The 22,394-nt window shown below is 38.1% G+C and overlaps 1 protein-coding gene and 1 pseudogene across 5 annotated transcripts in view; both read right to left on the bottom strand.

Annotated features, from left to right (window-relative positions):
- RABGAP1L (RAB GTPase activating protein 1 like) overlaps positions 1 to 22,394 on the bottom strand; it is a 671,327-nt gene that overhangs the window by 601,383 nt on the left and 47,550 nt on the right. The window lies entirely within an intron of this gene.
- LOC122708368 lies at positions 20,864 to 20,935 on the bottom strand (annotated as a pseudogene).

Genomic DNA, 22,394 nt, shown 5'->3' with positions numbered 1-22,394 from the left:
GGTCATAACTTTCCTTTCAAAAAGTAAGTGTCTTTTAATTTCAGGTTTCAATCACCATCTGCAGTGATTTTGGAGCCCAGAAAATAAAGTCAGCCACTGTTTCCCCATCTATTTGCCAGGAAGAGATGGGACCGGATGCCATGATCTTAGTTTTCTGAATGTTGAGCTTTAAGCCAACTTTTTCACTCTCCTCTTCACTTTCATCAGGAGGCTCTTTAGTTCTTATTCACTTTCTGCTATAAGGGTGGTATCATCTGCATATCTGAGGTTATTGATATTTCTCCCAGCAATCTTGATTCCAGCTTGTGCTTCTTCCAGCCCAGTGTTTCTCATGATGTACTCTGCATAGAAGTTAAATAAGCACAGTGACAATACACAGCTTTCACGGACTCCTTTTCCTATTTGGAACCAGTCTTTTGTTCCATGTCCAGTTCTAACTGTTCCTTCCTGACCTGCACACAGGCTTCTCAAGAGGCAGGTCAGGTGGTCTGGTATTCCCATTTCTTGAAGAATTTTCCACAGTTTATTGTGATCCACACAGTCAAATGCTGTGGTGTAGTCAATATAGCAGATGTTTTTTCTGGAACTCTCTTGCTTTTTCGATGATCCAGCGGATGTTGGCAATTTGATCTCTGGTCCCTCTGCCTTATCTAAAACCAGCTTGAACATCTGGAAGTTCACAGTCATGTACTGTCGAAGCCTAGCTTGGAGAATTTTGAGTATTACTTTCCTAGCATGTGAGATGAGTGTAACTGTGTGATAGTTTGAACATTCTTTGGGATTGCCTTTCTTTGGGATTGGGATGAAAACTGACCTTTTCCAGTCCTGTGGCCACTGCTGAATTTTCCAAATTTGCTGGCATACTGAGTGAAGCGCTTTCACAGTATCATCTCTTAGGATTTGAAACAGCTCAACTGGAATTCCATCACCTTCACTAGCTTTGTTCGCAAAGATGCTTCTTAAGGTCCACTGGACTTCGCATTCCAAGATGTCTGGCTCTAGGTGAGTGATGACATCATCATGTTTATCTGGGTCATTAAGATCTTTTTTTGTATAGTTCTTTTGTGTATTCTTGCCACATCTTCTTAATATCGTCTGCTTCTGTTAGATCCATACTAGTTCTGTCCTTTATTGTGCCTATCTTTGCATGAAACATTCCCTTGGCACCTCTAATTTTCTTGAAGAGATCTCTAGTCTTTCCCATTCTATTGTTTTCCTCTATTTATTTGCATTGATTGCTGAGGAAGGCTTTCTTATCTCTCCTTGCTATTCTTTGGAATGCTGCATTCAAATGGGTATATCTTTCCTTTTCTCCTCTGCCTTTCACTTCTCTTCTATTCACAGCTATTTGTAAGGCCTCCTCAGACAACCATTTTGCCTTTTTGCATTTCTTTTTCTTGGGGATGGTCTTGATCCCTGCCTCCTGTACAATGACGCGGACCTCTGTCTGTAGTTCTTCAGGCACTCTGTCTATCACATCTAATCCTTTGAATCTATTTCTCACTTCCACTGTATAATCATAAGGGATTTGATTTAGGTCATACCTGAATGGTCTAGTGGTTTTCCCTAATTTCTTCAATTTAAGTCTGAATTTGGCAACGAGTTCATGATCTGAGCCACAGTGTGCTCCCGGTCTTGCTTTTGCTCACCGTATAGAGCTTCTCCATCTATGGCTGCAAAGAATAAAATCATTCTGATTTTGGTATTGACCTTCAGGTGATGTCCATGTGTAGAGTCTTCTCTTGTGTTGTTGGAAGAGGGTGTTTGCTATGACTAGTGCATTCTCTTGGCATAACTCTATTAGCCTTTGACATGCTTCATTTTGTACTCCAAAGCCAAATTTGCCTGTTAATCCAGGTATCTCTTGACTTCATAATTTGCATTCAAGTCCCCTATAATAAAAAGAACATCTTTGGGGGGGTTAGTTCTAGAAGGTCTTGTAGGTCTTCATAGAACCATTCAACTTCAGCTTCTTCAACATTACTGGTCAGGGCATAGACTTGGATTACCATGATATTGAACGGTTTTTGCCTTAGAAACGAACAGAGATCATTCTGTTGCTTTTGAGACTGCATTCAAGTACTGCATTTCGGACTCTTTTGTTGACTATGATGGCTACTCCATTTCTTCTAAGAGATTCTTGCCCACAGTAGTAGATAAAATGTTCATCTGAGTTAAATTCACCCATTCCAGTCCATTTTAGTTCACTGATTCCTAAAATGTCGATGTTCATTCTTGCCATCTCCTGTTTGACCACTTCCAATTTGCCTTGATTCATGGACCTAACACTCCAAGTTCCTATGCAATACTGCTCTTTATAGCGTCGGACTTTACTTCCATTACCCGTCACATCACAACTGGGTGTTGTTTTTGCTTTGGCTCCGTCTCTTCATTCTTTCTGGAGTTATTTCTCCACTTTTCTCCAGCAGCATATTGGACACTACCGACCTGAGATGTTCATCTTTCAATGTCCTGTCTTCTTGCCTTTTCATACTGTTCACGGGGTTCTCAAGGCAAGAATATTGAAGTGGTTTGCCGTTCCCTTCTCCAGTGGACCACGTTTTGTTTTGTTTTGTTTTTTCCATTTATTTTTATTAGTTGGAAGCTAATTACTTGACAATATTGTAGTGGTTTTTGCCATACATTGACATGAATCAGCCATGGATTTACTGGACCATGTTTTGTGAGAACCCTCCAAGATAACCCGTCCATCTTGGGTGGCCCTACATGGCATGGCTCATAGTTTCACTGAGCTATTCAAGGCTGTGGTCCCTGTGATTAGTTTGGTTAGTTTTCTGTGACTGTGGTTTCTATTCTGTCTGCCTTCTGATGGATAAGGATAAGAGGCTTATGGAAGCTTCCTGATGGGAGAGACAGATTGAGGGGGAAACTGGGTCCTGTTCTGATGGGCCATGCTCAGTAAATCTTTAATCAAATTCTGCTGACGGGCAGTGCTGTGTTCCCTCCCCGTCGTTTGACCTGAGGCCGAACGACGGTGGAGGTAGTGAAGGTAACGGCGGCCTCCTCTGAAAGGTCCCACACAGGCCCTGCCGCATTCAGTGCCTCCGACCCTGCAGCAGGCCACCGGCGACCCGCGCCTCTGCTGGAGACTCCTGGACACTCACAGGCGAGTCTAGCTCAGTCTCTGTGGGGTCACTGCTCCTCTCTCCTGGGTCCTGGTGCACACAAGGTTTGTTTGAGCCCTCTCAGCAGACAAGTAGACCAGTGCTGAAGAATGTAGGACCTTGTAACCATGGTAAGTCTGACCCATGCCAAAAATTCCCCCAGAAAAGTTCTTTTTCTCTTTCCAATTAGGTTATTTTGTTCACTTCCTCATAAAAAAAAAAAGGTTGCAGTATCTCATTTTGCCATTAGGTGACACTAACACCATTACTCTCAGCAAAAAAGGAGAAAAAAAAAATTACTTTCCGCTTCAAGTCACAATTGAAAGAATTACTTCCTAACATTACTGAAAAATCAAAGTTTCCAATAATATCAAAACAAAGAATAATTACTGCCATCTCCAAGGCCTAGCTCTCATCTATTTCTGCTAGGCATGTAAACATACTTCTTTTTTAAAAACCTTCAAGCACATTCATCTGTCCTCTAAAGGCATATTATGTGTGTGTGCTAAGTCGCTTTAGTTGTGTCCAACTCTTTGCAACCCTATAGACTGTAACCCACTAGGTTCCCTCTGTCCATGGGATTCTCCAGACAAGAACACTTAAGTAGGCTGCCATTTCCAGGTTATCTTCCTGACCCAGGGATCGAACCCATGTCTCTTATGTTTCCTGCATTGGCAGGCAGGGACTTTAACACTAGCACCACCTGGGAAGCCCTTGCATATTATATGTTTCTGAAAATGCAGTATGTACTAGCAGCCAAGTTTTTAACCTTCCGGCTGCCCCATGAAAGCTTTATTGTCAAGACATTACACACTTCAGGTGTTCTTTCTATGGCCAATCCTTCTCCAAAACCTTTTCAGTTGCTACTCTTCTACTTGACATTTAAATGTTGGAAATTCCCCCAATTCTGAGCTTTTTTCTCTGATTCTTTGCCACTCACTCTTATTGCCAAAGATTTAAATAGCATCTATATATTTTGAAAGTCTCCCAAATTTCTATCCCAACCCAAATGTCTCCTCTAAATTCCTGATTTTGAATCCGACTCTTTGATATTTTCATGTGGAATTCTATCAGTATCTTAAAGTGTGACCCAAGTGGAATTCCTAATGTCTCCTCCAAAATTGTTTCTTATTCAGATTTCCCATTTCTGAAGAACACCACCTTCTACTAAGTTGCACAAACAAAACATCTGGTTATGATCCTTGATTCATCTCTGCTTCTTTTTTTTTTTTTTTCCATCTCTGCTTCTTTATTCCTCTCATTACCAAGTCATGTCAATCTCACTTTCAAAATAAACCCCACATCTATTTCTCCACATCAGTTTTACAAACCTAATCCAAGCCATGATCTCACCTATTATAACAGTCTCCTAACCCATCTCCTCCTTCCAGTCTTCTCCTCCCTAATCTACTAACTGAGCAGCCAAAGAAATCTTTTGGAAAGCTAAGTTGGATTACATTAAAGCTCCAGACTAAAATCTTTTCACTAAAATTCAAATAAAATCCAAACTCCCGGCCATGACTTAAACACCTGACACACCCTTGCATCTGTCACTATTTCATTACAGCTCTTTAGTCATATAAAGTTCTTTTCCACTTTAGGTCTTAGCACTTATCACCTGCCTTCATATGGCTAACTCCTACAGGGACACCTGCCATTCATAGACTCAACAAATATTTAATGAGTCCCTACTACATGACAGAAATTGTAATGGGAACTAGAGACTAAATAGATAGTGAGATGAATGTAGGGCCAATTTTCTTAGACCTAACATTCTTACTGATGTGTTAAATAATACAGAAGAAAGTAAATTAGGATCATATATTGGAATAAGCACTGGAAAAGATGCTGAGAAGGTAGGAGGCAATATGGATCCAATCGACATTTGGATTTAATAATGATGAGCAAATCACGGAAGGAACTAGAGAGAAAGAACTTCATGTAGAAGAAACAGCAAATACTGGGTTGGACAAGAAGTTTGTTCGGATTTTTCCACATGATATTTCGAACAATCTTCTTGGCCAATCCAATCAAAAACCAAGATGTAAGAGAAGGCTGGTTCAGTTTCCAGTGGGGTCACTGCTCCTTTCTCCTGGGTCCTGGTGAGCACAAGGTTTTGTCTGTGCCCTCTGGGAGTCTGTGTCCCCCAGACTCAACTGGACTCATCTCACAGGAGTAGTAGCAAAGTAATGCCGCAAATTCTCCAAGCTAGGCTTCAACAGTACATGGACCAAGAACTTCCAGATGTTCAAACTGGATTTAGAAAAGGCATAGGAACCAGAGATCAAATTGCCAACATCTGTTAGATCATAGAAAAAGCAAGAAAGTTCCAGAAAAACATCTACTTCTGCTTTACTGACTACACCAAAGTGTAGTGGATTGTAGTGTGTGGATTACAACAAACTGTGGGAAATTCTTCAAGAGATGGGAATATCAGATCACCTGACCTGACTCTTGAGAAATCTGTATGCAGGTCAAAAAGCAACAGTTAGAATTGGACATGGAACAATAGACTGGTTCCAAACTGCGAAAGGAGTACGTCAAGGCTGTATATTGTCAACCTGCTTATTTAACTTATATGCAGAGTACATCATGAGAAACGCTGGGCTGGATGAAACACAAGCTGGAATCAAGACTGCAGGGAGAAATATCAATAACCTCAGATATGCAGATGACACCACCCTTATGGAAAAAGCAAAGAGGAAGTAAAGAGCCTCTTGATTAAGGTGAAAGAGGACAGTGAAAAAGCTGGCTTAAAACTCAACATTCAGAAAACTAAGATCATGGCATCTGGTCCCATCACTTCATGGCAAATAGATGGGGAAACAATGGAAAGAGTGAGAGACTTGATTTTCTTGGGCTCGAAAATCACTGCAGATGGTGACTGTAGCCATGAAATGTTTATAAAAGACACTTGCTCCTTGGGAGAAAAGCTATGACAAACCTAGACAGCATATTAAAAAGCAGAGGCATTACTTTGCCAACAAAGGTCCATCTAGTCAAAGCTATGGTTTTTCTAGTAGTCACGTATGATGTAAGAGTTGGACCATAAAGAAGGCTGATCAGTGAAAAATTGATGCCTTTGAACTGTGGTGCTGGAGAAGACTTTTGAGAGTCCTTGGACTTCAAGGAGATCAAACTGGACAATCCTAAAGGAAATCAACCCTGAATATTCATTGGAAGGAATGATGCTAAAGCTGAAGCTCCACTACTTTGGCCACCTGATGTGAAGAACAGACTCACTGGGAAAGACCCTGATGCTGGGAAAGATTGAAAGCAGGAGGAGAAGGGGATGACATAGGATGGGATGGCTGGATGGCATCACGGACTCAACGGACATGAGTTTGAGCAAGCTCTGGGAGTTGGTGATGGACAGGGAAGCCTGGGCATGCTGCAGTGTATGGGGTCACAAAGAGTCAGAGACAACTAAACGACTGAACTGAACTGAGAGAGAGAGAAGTTGCTCACTCATATCTGATCCCATGGACTATAGCCTACCAGGCTCCTCCATCCATGGGATTTTTCAGTACTGGAGTGGGTTGTCACTTAAGAGAAGGCTTACTGAAAAACAGAAAGGAGGCCATGATAGCTTCAAAATAATGAGTACAGGTAAGAAGACATTTGTCCCTCGGTATCCATGGAGAATTGATTCTTGGACCCACCACAGACACCAGAATCCACAGATGCTCAAGTATCATAATTGACATTACATATCCTCGATTTGTCATCTGCTTCAACCAATCAGATTGTGTAGTATTGTAGTATTTATTGAAAAAAATCTATGTATGTGCAGACTCAGACAGTTCAAACCCATGTTGTTCAAAGGTCAACTATATTTCATATGAAATGAAATATAGATAGAAAGGCAGAGAGCCTGAGGTCACCCCTGACACTCAATTCAGTTCAGTTCAGTCGCTCAGTCGTGTCCAACTCTTTGCAACCCCATGAACCACAGCACGCCAGGCCTCCTGTCTATCACCAACTCCCGGAGTCCACCCAAACTCATGTCCATTGAGTTGGTGGTGCCATCCATCCACCTCATCCTCTGTCATCCACTTCTCCTCCCACCCTCAATCTTTCCCAGCATCAGGGTCTTTTCAAATGAGTCAGCTCTTTGCATCAGGTGGCCAAAGTACTGGAGTTTCAGCTTCAACATCAGTCCTTCCAATGAACACCCAGGACTGATCTCCTTTAAGATGGACTGGTTGGATCTCCTTGCAGTCCAAGGGACTCTCAGGAGTCTTCTCCAACACCACAGTTCAAAAGCATCAATCTTCTGCACTCAGCTTTCTTTATATGCCAACTCTCACATCCATACATGACTACTGGAAAAACCATAGCCTTGACAGACGGACCTTGGTGGACAAAGTAATGTCCCTGCTTTTGAATATGCTGTCTAGGTTGGTCATAACTTTCCTTCCAAGGAGTAAGCATCTTTTAATTTCACAGCTGCAATCATCATCTGCAGTGATTTTGGACCCCAGAAAAATAAAATCAGCCACTGTTTCCACTATTTGCCCACCTATTTGCCATGAAGTGATGGGACCGGATGCCATGATCTTAGTTTTCTGAATGTTGAGCTTTAAGCCAACTTTTTCACTCTCCTCTTTCACTTTCATCAAGAGGCTCTTTAGTTCCTCTTTGCTTTTTCCATAAGGGTGGTGTCATCTGCATATATGAGGTTATTGATATTTCTCCCTGCAGTCTTGATTCCAGTTTGTGCTTCCTCCAGCCCAGCGTTTCTCATGATGTACTCTACATAGAAGTTAAATAAGCAGGGTAACAATATACAGCCTTGATGTACTCCTTTTCCTATTTGGAACCAGTCTGTTGTTCCATGTCCAGTTCTAACTGTTGTTTCCTGACCTCCATACAGGTTTATCAAGAGGCAGGTCAGGTGGTCTGGTATTCCCATCTCTTTAATAATTTTCCACAGTTTATTGTGATCCACAAAGTCAAAGGCTTTGGCATAATCAATAAAGCAGAAATAGATGTTTTTCTGGAACTCTTGCTTTTTTGATGATCCAGCAGATGTTGGCAATTTGATCTCTGGTTCCTCTGCCTTATCTAAAACCAGCTTGAACATCTGGAAGTTCTTGGTTCACGTATTGCTGCAGCCTCACTTGGAGAATTTTGAGCATTACTTTGCTAGCGTGTGAGATGAATGCAATTGTGTGGCAGTTTGAGCATTCTTTGGCATTGCCTTTCTTTGGGATCGGAATGAAAACTGACCTTTTCCAGTCCTGTGGCCACTGTTGAGTTTTCCAAATTTGCTGGCATATTGAGTGCAGCACTTTCACAGCATCATCTTTCAGGATTTGAAATAGCTCAACTGGAATTCCATCACCTCCACTAGCTTTGTTCATAGTGATGCTTCCTAAGGCCCACCTGACTTCCCATTCCAGGATGTCTGGCTCTAGGTGAGTGATCACACCATCGTGATTATCTGGGTCGTGAAGATCTTTTTTGCACAGTTCTTCTGTGTATTCGTACCACCTCTTCCTAATATCTTCTGCTTCTGTTAGGTCCATACCAATTCTGTTCTTTATTGTGCCCATCTTTGCATGAAATATTCCCTTGCTATATCTAATTTTCTTGACAAGATCTCTAGTCTTTCCCATTCTTTTGTTTTCCTCTATTTCTTTGCATTGATCACTGAGAAATGCTCCATTTATATCTCCTTGCTATTCTTTGGAACTCTGCATTCAAATGGGTATTACCTTTCCTTTTCTCCTTTGCTTTTCGCTTCTCTTCTTTTCACAGATACTTGTAAGGCCTCCTCAGACAACCATTTTGCCTTTTTGCATTTCTTTTTCTTGGGGATGGTCTTGATCCCTGTATCCTGTACAATGTCAGGAACCTCCGTCCATAGTTCATCAGGCACTCTATCAGATCTAGTCCCTTAAATCTATTTCTCACTTCCACTGTACAACCATAAGGGATTTGATTTAGGTCATACCTGAATGGTCTAGTGGTTGACAGTTAAACTAACAGTTAATTCTGAATTAGCATGTAACTCAATACTAATGTGCATTGTGGTAGCTTATTCAAATGAGATGTCCATTTTTAATAGAGGTTTTCTTTATCCCAAGAGAATGTCAGATATTCTGCCATGCTAACAAGGAAACTAATAGTTTACCATATGTAATTTTGTGACCTCTTCCAAAGACACCCTGCACCTCTCATTCTACTCAAAATTAAGACAGCTTTTAATACAATCATAACAACCCTGCCTTGAAGAGCCTTAAAGATACTCTTAGAAGTTTGCTGAGTACTACTACTATCTTAATAGTGAAGGTATTACTAGTACCTTCACTACTAAAGCAGGGTGAAGGAGGAAAATTAAAAAATGGCTTAAAGCTCATTATTAAAACAACTAAGATCATGGCATCCAGTCCCATCACTTCATGGCAAACAGAAAGGGAAAAAGTGGAAGCAGTGACAGATTTCCTCTTCTGAAGACTCTAAAATGGCAGATGGCGACTGCAGGCATGAAATTAGAAGATGACTGCTTCATGGCAGGAAAGCTATGACAAACCTAGACAGGGTGTTAAAAGACATCACTTTGCCGAAAAAGGCCTGTAGAGTCAAGGCTATGGTCTTTCCAGTAGTCATGTACATATGTGAGAGCTGGACCATAAAGAAGGCAGAATGCCAAAGAACTGATACTTTCAAACTGTGGTGACTCTTGAGAGTCCCTTGGAGTGCAAGGAGATCAAACCAGTCAATCTTAAGGGAACTCAATGCTGAAGATACACTGGAAGGACTGATGCTGAAGCTGAAGCTCCAATACTTTGGCCACCTGATGCAAACAGCCAATTTATTGGAAAAGACCCTGATTCTGGAAAAGACTGAAGGCAGAAGAAGAGGATGACAGAGGATGAGATGGTTGGATGGCGTCACTGGTTCAATGGACATGAACTTGGGCAAACTCCAAGAGAGGGTGCAGGACAGGGAAGCCTGGCATGCTACAGTCCACAAGGTTGCAAAGAGTCAGACACAACTTGGTGACTGAACAACAACTAATACCTTACAGGACTGAAGACGGCTTTGAACCTCAATATAGAGACAACATGCTTATCAAATTTACACACAAACACAATGAAAGTCAATATTTTAAAGTGCAAAGAATGAAAAGTCAATAGTTAAAATATTTCCACCAGCAAGCAATAAGATTTAAAGAGGGAAAGTATAGTCTTTTCAATAAAAAGTGTTGGGAAAATTAGATATCAACATGCAAAAGAATGATGTGGACGCCAACCTCATACCATACACAAAACTCAATTCAAAATGGATTATAGACCTAAATATAAGAACTAAAACTATAAAACTCTTAGCATAAAACAAAGGAGTAAATCGTCATGTCCTTGGATTAAAGATGGTTTCTGATACGACAGTAAAAGCACAAGTGGCTAAAGCAAAAAGAGTTCAACAGTTAAAAGAAAAACAGTTAGATACATTGAAATTTAAAATGCACTGAAAATAACACCATGAAAAAGTAAAATCCACAGGATGAGAATATATTTACAATAGTTGATTATCCAGATTAAATGAGGAACTCTTACAAGTTAATAATAAAAAGACAAATAATTAAACTTCTGTTACCAGCTAAAGAGCGTGAACATTATCACTTTCTTCCCTATAAGAAGAAAAGGTTGGACAAACCGAAAAGCAATAGTTTTCTTGGATCCATCAGAGAACTGAGGTCACAGGACAAACTGCCATTTCAAATCTGGGGCAAGAGAAAGACAGCAACTAAGAGCTGCTGGGGCCATAAACTGGGAGGAACACTTAAATGTTAATTGTGACAAGCTTCCGGAAGCTAAGTATGGGATTTGAGTGTGGGAGCGGACAGTGGGTTGCGAAAGGGTGGCTTCAAGTTTTTTCATATTTAGTTGGTACTTAATAATAAGTAATAATAAAGAAATTTCTAATGTTCAAAAAAGAAGAAAATGCTGAAATAACTACATTGATTTTAGACAAAGCCGACTTCAGAACTAGGATTATCAGAAATAACGAGGGGTGTTATAAAATAATAAGAGGGTCAATTCTCTGAGAAAATATAACAATCTGAATTGAGTATGCATCAACTTGAGGTAAAAACTGGCAGAACTTGAAAGGAGAAACAGAAAAATCCACTATTATAGTTGGAAATTTCAACACCTCTATCTGAAACTGACAGATCAAGCAGACAGAAAATTAATCAAGACATACACGACCTAAATAGCACTATTAGTCAGCCTGATCCAATTGATGTTTATAAAATACTAATCTAACAAGAGAAGAATGTACATTTCTTACATTACAGAGAACATTCACCAAGGGAGACCATATTCTGGACCATAAAACACTCCTTGGTAAATTTTTAAAAATTAAAACTATACAAATATTATCAAACTCATAATAGAATTAAACTAGAAATCAAGAACAGATAGCCCGGAAATTCCCAAATATTTGGAAATTAAATAACATACGCCTAAGTAACCATGAGTCAAAGACGAAACAAGGAAAGATTTTAAATACTTTTAATTAAAGAAAAACGAAAATATAACACATTAAAAGTTGTGGGATATAGTGAAAGCAGTACTTAGAAATTTGTTGCACTGAATGCATACATCTATGAAAGACAGAACATCTAAAATCTAAAAAAACATCTAAAAACTTACACTTCCTTAGAAACCTTAGTAAACTAAAAAAAAAAAAAAAGAGGGAGAGCATATAAAAAATAATAAACAGAAATCAATGAAATTGAAATAGAAAAGCAATACAGAAACATTTAAAAATAAAAAAATGGTTCTTTAAAAAGATAAATAATATAGATAAAATTGATAAAAGGTCTAGCCAGGCTAAACAAGAAAAAGAGAATACACAAACTAGCAATATCAAAAATGAAAGAAGGTCATCACTACCAATCCCCTGGATATCAACAGGATAATAAACAAATATTACAAACAATTCTATGCCCACAAATTTGGTAACTTAGATGAAATGGACCAGTTCCTTGAAAGATATAAAAGTACCAAACTTCACACCAGGAAAAATAGAAAACCTGAACAGCTCTATATCTTTAAATAAATTTAACCAAAAATAATTAATAAGCTTCCAAAAGAGAAAGCACTGGACATAGATGGCTTCACTGGCAATTCCAAAGATTTAAGGAAGAAACAATATCAATTCTCCATAATCTCTTACAGAAAATAGGAGAGGAAATACCTTCTTACTTATTCTGTGAGGCCAGAATTGACCTAATATTAAAAACTAACACCAGAGTACAAGACAAGAAAACTATAGGTAAAATATTATAAAATCATACTCAACAATGTTTAAAAAGAATTATACCTTAGGTATGCAAGACTGGCTCAAAAATTATCAATGTATTCAAACATCAATAAGCAAAAGTAAAATCACTATCATGTCAATTGATGCAACATCCATTCATTATAAAAACTCTCAGTGAACCTGCGATTGATGGAACTGCCTCAACTTGATAAAGAGTATCTGCAAAAAAAAAAGAAAACACCACCCCTACAGCTAACACCATACTTAACTGTGAGAGACAGAAGAGACTGGACACTTTCCTTTAAGACTGGGAACCATGTAATGATATCCCCTCTCTCTCACCTCTGATTAACATTAAGAAATAAAACTGTCTTTATTCACAAATTACATAACATCATAAGAAATAAAAGCTATGAAGATTAAAAAGGAAGAAATAAAACTGTCTTTATTCACAGATTACAGAATTATCTATGCAGAAAATCCCAAAAATCTATCCAAATTGAATGAGTACAGAAAAGTCACAGGATACAAGAGCAATATACAAAAGTCAATCTCTTCCCTACATACAAACAATAAAGAATTTGAATTTTTCATTTTTTAAAAAGCAATACCATTTACAGTAACACCAAACAAATGAAATAATTATGTAAAAAACCTATAAAAATACCTGTAGGATCTGTTCATAAGTAGAAACCTACAAAACACTAATGAAAGAAATTAAGGACAATCTAAAAGATGAAAAGATACTCAATGTTCATAGATCAGAAAACTCAGTATTGCTAAGATGTTGATTCTTTCCTATTTAAATACTTAGATTCAAAAAATAACTTGTTAACACTGAATAAACATATTTAGCACTCACCTGTCGACACAAGGACAGGGGACCAGGACAGGGGACCGTATCTATTTTTATTTTATTCACCAACACATCCCCAGCACAGTACCTATACATACTATGGACTCAAAATATCTGTTTAACAAACAAGTCAATTATTTTGGATATAGCAGGCTGGACTCATGCATCAGATAGGAAGTTGTAATGAATGGATTCTAACGTCACTTTAAATCTTAAGATTCTCATTCTACATAAAGTGCAGAATTCCATTTCAACAAGTCAATTCAAAATATAACCTACTAAGTCTACTATTATGCAGCAGAATAAACACGAAGCAAAATGTTACTTTTTCTTTATATATGGTTATTTGCTATCACATCAAATCAAAAGAAATAGCAGCTGGAAATTTTTCAGTCTTTTAAATAACATGGACCTTCACTGTTCTATGAACTCAAGACTAATACATCCATTTCAACTCAGCATGTAAAACAGAGCAATGCACAAAAGCAAAGCTGCCTTTAAAATGTATTTTGTTGAAAGTCTGGCCTATTATAACCCCAAAATTATAATGCAAAACCTGACAAAGGATTTCTATATCTCTTCAGGCACAGAAGAAGAAAAAAAAAAAAAAAAAACACCAACACTGGAACTATAGTCTAGGCATAAACATTTTTATTTTCATTTTTAGGGCATTTTAATGGTATATGAGAACAAGAAAACCAAGCAGTGCTACAGAAAGTTTAATGTTTCTTCTATCCATCTTCTTTTCCTCTGCTCTAAGCCCAAATATGTTCTATAAACTGACTGACTTAAACCACTTAAACACGCATTTCCCCCAAACCTATGGTAATTCTGAGCTTCCCAGGTGGCACTAGTGGTAAAGAATCTGCCTGCCAATGTGGGAGATAGAAGAGACACAAGTTCGATCCCTGGGCTGGGAAGATCCCCTGGAAGAGGAACCCATGCCAGTCTTCTTGCCTGGAGAGTCCCACGGACGGAGGACTCTGGTGGGCTCCAGTCAACGTGGTCACAAAGACTTGGACACAACTGAGCATCAGAGCACAGAGTAATTCCAGAAATTCTATCAAGTGAAATAGCTTTTCTTACTTTAATACCATATGCTGCTGCTGCTGCTGCTAAGTCACATCAGTTGTGTCCAACTCTGTGTGACCCCACAGACCATATAATTTTGTCAAATGAGCAATATATCTATATTAACACCTCACTTGGAGACCTAAAACTACAATTTTCACATGTACAAGAAACAGTACATCATTCAGCAAAGCCTAACTGGAAGCTATCTTCTTCCCAAAATAACCAAACACATTCAGAACTACAAAATCGTGGTGTGGTACACATGGCCCAATTTCTTTCTGTGCCAAATGTGGTTGTTAGCCTACTTCTTCTTGCTTTAAGATTGAGGGCTTGTACCTATTCATTTTCAAGTGATGCTTGAACTAAAATAGGAAACTGAAAATATGAGTGTGAGTCAAAACTGGTAAGCTGGGAGATAACCAGACATGAAAATCAGAATGACTATAGTAGATCCATTATAACAGTGGAAACAGGAAATATTCTTAACTTACAGAAAGAAAACAGACATGAATAATTTAAAACATCATTTACCAACCATAATTCCTCTGTGCTTTGAAGAATTAAGTTAGTCCTAGAAAAAACCACCATGACCTCTGTTTACTAACCAGTCCATCTGCTATTCTAGTTATCCAGGCAAGGGCCACACCAATAGTGTATGTATGTGTGTCCCTGCCTCTGATTCAAGGACAGAAGGACCTTATTAATTCACATTACTGTAGAGGATACCTATTTCTATTTGTCCAGCAATACTCTCCAAATCTTTTTTTCTGAAAACAAGCTTTCCCTCTACTCAAATCACATGGATTTTATAGAAACCTCAACCCTGTGGCCAAACAGATATAAAGGTGAACACTGAATCCAAACTAGACCAGTTAACCCATATCCCTTCCTATAAATGGAGAAGGAAATGGCACCCACTCCAGTAATCTTGCCTGGAAAATCCCATGGACAGAGGAACCTAGTGGGCTACAGTGCATGAGGTCGCAGAGAATCAGACACAACTGAGAGACTTAACACTTCGTATAAATTCTTTTTGAATAAGCATGCTTAAATTGTGATTCTGTCACATGGTGTCTAATAAAGTACTAACATAATTATATGCTAGCAATAAGATGTACAAGATATATTTTAATAGGCTGAAGATGGCCATATGGTTTCATATAGTAATATTTGTGGGAAAAGAAATATAGGTGAAGAAGAGAATCTGAAAAGCTGACAATAATTCCCAGATAAATGGTACAGTGAGAGAAATGAAAGAAAGGAAAAAAGTAGATAAAACACCTATTTGAAATAATTGCAGGAAAGAAAGATAATACAAGTACTTATAGTCAAAGCATGATTTAAAAGGCAATAGAAGAATGTTCTGTAACCAAAATAGGAAGCCATCAAAATAGGACAAAGAGGAATTTTAAATGGTTGGCACATTACGATTACTGCTATATATTTAATATTCCTATGTCATAAAAACAGACTGCAATAGAGGAAAAAAATTTTAACCTAAGAATTTATATTAGGGAGGTGAGATGTGTGGAGTGATTGAAGTAGATCAGATTACTGTTACCAACTTTTTACTTCCTCCCTATTACAGAATTGTGCATTTATGCCCCTTGCCGTGTTGATTTTTCAACATCCTCAATTGGAGTAAGTGAAGGAAAATACTTCCCTGCCCAAGTAAGTTTGGGCTTAGCCATGTAATTTGCTTTGGTCAATGAATATCAATAAACAAAACCTGAACAGAGACTTTCAGGTACTTGAGTTTTTTGACTTGGTTTCCTGAATTTCTGTCATTTATCATAAGGAGAATATGTACCAGGAAACTAGTGAACCCAAAACGCAACGTGAAAAGACCTGAATCCAATCTACAGCCTGAAGAGTCTCCCTCACAGACTTACAGAACATGCATTAAAAGCTAAATGTCATAAGCCAAACACTCCAGCATTGTTACACAGCATTACCAGAGTAATAGCTAATTCATAAACTTACTATATTTAAATTCCTTCAGCATTATACTATCTTCAAATAAAAATCAGCTAAAGCTATCATTTGCAACTAATAAGTTAATTTCCAAGATGAGATTGGTATACTTCTTAAACTATTGCCTAAAAAAATCTAGTGGTCTCTATAATTTTCATTTATATTCCACTGAATTAAAATGCACATCAATAATCTATCCTTCTAATACTAACATTCAATCTTAAGTATACTCAGCTGCATAAAGCTTTGACCCATGCATTATACTGCAGTTTAGAAAAGCCTACTCAGCAATATCTCCTAGGCAATAATACAAATGAAAAATATCCTGAAAACAAATACAATAAAAAATTCTAATGAAGACTGACTTTAACTCTAGATTTTCCTCTTGGTTTTTCCACCACAACTATATATGCAATCTATTCAAGAATAAAGTTGATGAAGTTATATGCACTATACAGTCACTTTTTGCCTGGAAAAACAAGGACTGTCAGCTAAGCAATTCGGTCAGTATTCCAGAAACTTGGCTTAAGACCAATAGCCAGCTTTATGCCCAGAAGGTACAGGCATATGGTCAAGAGGAAAAAATTCATCACATGACAGACTACACTAGGGAGTCCACCTAACTATAGTCCTCTTCCTCCGCTGGTCTAATAAAACCATCTAATACTTCGTATGTTCTATGCTGCTGCACAAAAGTACAAAACAGTCAACAACCTTGAGTTCCTTCTGGCCCACTGTGTTCATGGGAAAGGCATCTATCTCATTTCTGTGAACATGATGGTTTATCTGAAAAATAAGAGGTTTGACTAACTGACCTCGCTCTAAAAAATGTACACATCATTTATTTTCCAAATATATCTGTAGATGAAGAAGAAACAGAATACAGATGAAAAGGTTGAGGCACAGAGAAATTAAGTAACTTCTCTAAAAAGTTACAGAGTCAGAAGTAGAATTTAGAAATCCTCTGTTAAGAAATCTATTTACTAGCAAACTATCTTTCCAAGAGTTGGAAACTATTTCACTACTGTAACCCAAAGTTGGGTCCAGCTGTTCGTCACACAAAAGTCAATGAAGAGGTGAGGCTGGAGGAAAGAAAAGTCTGCTTTATCTTGGATGGCAGCAAATGAGAAGGGGGCGGGGGACTCTGTCCAAAGACTGACTCCCCCCTTCACTGACAATCAGTAGGTTAGAGCTTTTATAGGCTGAGGGAGGGGGCTACATCCAGAAACAGCACAGTCAGTTCTGACACGCGTCTTGAAATTGGTCTTCAGTGGACTGACCAGCATCATCTTGATTGTTTTAAGTACGGATAATCTTCAGTTCCAGTGTTGGTTTGTTTCCATTTCTTGAAGCCAGTTCTCGAAATTGCGACAGTTTATGTCATGGCTGCAGTCTGGTCATCACGTAGTTAACTTCTTCCACCTGGTGGGGGTTTCAGTATCTACAAGACAGCTCCTAGGATATGGCTCAGGCTATTATCTATAGCCCTAAGGAGACTAAAGAGAAGAGAACTAAAGGAACTAGAGAAGAAACTAAAGGTCCTTAACTATGCTTAGTGATTATTATTATTTGGTCTCCTTTGTTTGCTTTCCTTTGTTTCTGCATGTTCTCACTTCTTTGCTTAAACTTACTCTTTGGCTAAACTCATTCTCTGGCTAAGGACAAAAGGCAAGCAGAGAACATGGGGGGACAAGGCACATAGGGCCCTGCTCTGTTTGACTATTGCAAACATTTTCATCTAATTATCTCTTCTGCCTTCACATAATATACCCTAGAAAGTATGCCAAATCCCCCAGTTTGGCATAACTAAGCAGAATTTGGTAACAATAAGCAGAATTGAGAGAGGAAAGTAGTGAACTAAAATTTACTGTGTATTTCCTATATAACTGGCACTAAGTTAACACAAGATGTGGTCATTACCAATTTATTACTTCTAGCATGGAGAGATTCAAAGCAGCAACCAAAGCTTCATGAACTGGACAACCAGACATGGTTTCTGAAGCTAAGAAGAATAAGGGTTTCCCTGTTGCTCTCTTCAACTATTTGATCCGTACAAGCTCAGCAGTCAGGGAAGACTCAGTAATTGTCCAAGAAGACATTGCCCAAGCATCAACACAAATCAGGAAATTAAGTCAAAAGATTTTTTTTTGTCCCTATTAGAGCCTATAAGCAAAGACCTGACTTCTGTCTGGGAAGCACAGGTCCTCCGGGGTATACTAGAACGTTAGTATTTCTAAGATGACTGACTTAACACCTTCCTGCTCATGAGAAGAAATTTAAATATACAGTGCACAAAAGCTTCTTGGCATATAGTGTGAATGTATGTTTGTATGTGTGTATGTATTTGTGCCTGCCTAGTTCTACAGAATTACTGATCCACATAAAAGAGCTAAAATTCATGAAAATCCCTCAGATTAACTAGGTTTCAAGAAAAGCCATTTTTCCTTGATTTTAGACTTTCTAACAAAGGAATAATATATAATACTACTTCCTAATTTTTTCAGTAAAATGACTCAGCAGGATGCTTATGGGGAAAGTTAAGAAATGTGAAAAAAAAGTTTTGAAATACTAAAAAAAGGACATCCAAATTCTATTGCACAAAAACAAAAAACCAAGAATAATCTGAAGAAGTTAATATTTTCTAAATATTAAATTTCATAAGAAAACAGTTTCTATGAAATTATATAATGTCATGTATCTACAAAAGCAAAGGGGAAGAGGGTCTTACTGAGTTGAAACTATTAACTAAAAACAGTTTTCACTGTTCAATGGAAAAAGAAGTCAAAATAAAAATTGTTCTAGTACTAGTTTCTACTTTACAAGTTTTCACTCTCACAAGGCAAACAAAACCCAATGATACTTTATATCATTAGAAGAGTAAATTATTCAATGGCTTCATAACCATTTCTACTGAATATCCTACATGAAGGATATTTTTCAAATGTTTTCTGATATTTTAAACAGGAAAAATGCGACAAAATACAAACCACCAGAAACCCAATATTTGATGGCTTCTCACCGCCCTAAACCCACATGTCCATCTTGGTATTTGTCATGCCTTTGAATCCTGGGTTACAAGCCACAACAGACTTGCTGCCATACTGTGGGTAAAGAATGGAGTGTTACAGCCTCATGGTCTTCAATGCCATTCACACAGAATCCAGTTAATTTTTTAAGAACTTTTTGCTGTTGTTGCTAATGCTGAACATGTATTTTGACAGGCATACCAAATATCTAAGAGACATTCCAAACTCAACACATTCAAAAATCATACTTCCGAACTTTCCCCCACCAACCTTACCAAGTCATCCCACACTACTCTCCTATAGACTTTCTCATCTTGACTGATGGCAACTCCATCCTTCTAGTTACTCCAGCCAATATTAGAGTCATGTTACTCCTTTCTTTTTCTCTCCTTGACCAATCAACCTCTTTCTCCCTCACTCCCTCCCTCTGACTTTACAGCTATACTGTCAGCAAATTCCCTTGGTTCTCCCTTTAAATCACATCCAGAAATCATCCATTTCTCATTACTTCCCCTGCCACTATCCAGTTGTACCATCATCTATTACCTAGATTATTCTAAAAGCCTCCTAACTAATTTCCCTGTTTCTTTACTTGCTCCTCTATGGTCTATTTTCAAAAGCAACCAGAATGATACCTTTAATGTAGTTTTTACCTGTCCTCTGAACCCTCCAATCACTCCTCCATTTCACTCATATACAAGCCAAATAAGTTTCAATGCCATTACATGCCTGTATACAAACTTACGCCTCCTCATTACTTTCCTCACCTCATCTTACTTTACCTTTGTGACTTACTCCCTACAATTCTCTGCCTGGTTGCCTCAACTCCACCTAAATGAGCTGCTTACTTTCTCCTGACTGAGCGACTGAGCTGACTTTCTCTCAAACTCCTGACACACATACTCTGATTGTTTCAAAACAGAACACTCTTCCCCCAGATGTCTGCCTGACTAACACTTTTAGTCCCCTGTTCACGTGCTGCGCTGTGCTTTGTCGCTCAGTCCTGTCTGACTCTGTGACCCCACGGACTGCAGCCCATCAGGCTCCTTTGTCCATGGGGATTCTCCAGGCAAGAAGACTGGAGTGGGTTGCCATGCCCTCCTCCAGGGGATCTTACCAACCCAGGAGTTGAACCGGGGTCTCCTGCATTGCAGGTGGATTCTTTTTTTTTTTTTTCATAGAAACTCCCTTTAGTAAATGTCTGGTGGTTTGTACCATCCAGAAAATACAATCTTAACAATTCTCTGTGGAAAATTCACCTGTTTATTTTTTTACTTTTTGATTTTTAAATTTTTTTATTTTTAATTGCAGTAGATTTACAATATTACACTAGTTTCAGGTGTAGAGCACAGTGATTCAGTATTTTACAGATTATACTCCACCAAATGTTATTATACAATAATGGCTATAATTCTTTATCTGATACAATATAAACTTGTTGCTGTTTTATAAATAAGTTTTTAATCTCTAAAAATATGGAATGCTTCACAAATTTGCGTGAGGCCATGCTAATGGCCTTTCTAATGGACCCTTGCGCAGGGGCCATGCTAATCTTCTATGTATCGTTCCAATTTTAGTATATGTGCTGCCGAAGCAAGCACTGCAGGTGGATTCTTTACCAGCTGAGCTACCACGGAAGCCCTATTCATAACTTTAATAACAGTCCTCCACCTATTTCCCCATCACTAACTTCCAATACCCCTTTATCCTACTCTACTTACTCTTTTCCCAGAATACTTATTTTCTTACATACAATCAATTTCACTTTAGTATTATATTTACTGCTACACTAGAATGTATTTATAGCATCTTCAAAGGTAAGGATCTTTCTTTTATTCACTGATGTAACCCAAGCACCTAGAAGAATGTCTGGCTTGTAGCAGACAGCTAAATATTTGCTGAATAAATGAATGTCCAAGATGAATAAACACAAAGTTCCTAAAACCCAGAGAGCCCTGTAATGCCTTCCAGCCTGATCAGGACTTCATCTCTAAAGGGACATTTTAAGAGCACTGCTGATCTCTTTCATTGGGTAACTAACCAGCACACATTCTTGACATTATATAGTACTTCCAAGGGTTCAGGATTTAATGAAATAACCAGAAGACAGAGTAAATTAAAATGTTAGAGACCTCCTCACTGAATTTCCCATTTATGCAACAAAAATGACAACACTTACTAGAGAGTCAGTCATATTAAAAAGCTACTGTTGATATTTTTGAGAGTGTGAATATGGTGGAATCATCCTGAGGGAGTCTTTAGCAATGCATAGAGAAATATTTACTAATTAAATGATATGATAACTGAGATTTATTTCATATAATCTGGGGTAAGCACAGAGGAAACTAGAGTGTGATCATTTTAACATCGCTAAATTGGTAAAAGGTCATAGGAACACTTACATCATTTGCCCTAATTTTGCGTATGTTTGGAAATTGTCAGAAAAAAGGCAAAGTAAGAATAACATGGAAAGTACGTTTTAAAAAAACAAAACCACAAAAACAACAGCCTATATCTCCTTTTGCATCTAACACATTAGTGGCACCAAAATAATAAATAAAATAAATAATGAAAGACTAAAGTATATGTCAAAACTAAACAATAGTTTCTATAAACTACCATAATGACAAGCAGACTAAAACAAAAATTAATGGCTAAAGTTAGGCCCGCCTTCAAAAGAAAAATGAGATTCAAAGTGATGGTCACAGTGACTTCGGATGTGTATGGATGATTTGGACAGAATAGGAACACAATGAAAAGTCTTCATATTTTTCCAAGATAAAAGGCAGTGCATTATATTCCAAAAAGGTCATTTATATAAATGCAAGCTATAATTATCAAGGACAAGAGAACATGGTTGAAATTTTATGTACCAAATAACACTGCAGCATAATTACTAGAATACAAGTAGCGGTTCAGTGATTCAGACTCCACAATCCCACTGCACTAAGCGCAGATTCAATCCCTGGTCAGGGAACTAAGATTCTGCATTCTGCAAGGCATGGTCAAAAAAAAAAGAAAAAGACATATAAGGACCAACTTGACTAGAAAACAAATATA

This window comes from Cervus elaphus, chromosome 14 (assembly GCF_910594005.1).
Source record: "Cervus elaphus chromosome 14, mCerEla1.1, whole genome shotgun sequence".
NCBI classification, from domain to species: domain Eukaryota; kingdom Metazoa; phylum Chordata; class Mammalia; order Artiodactyla; family Cervidae; genus Cervus; species Cervus elaphus.
This window is presented reverse-complemented; position numbering and strand designations above follow the sequence as displayed.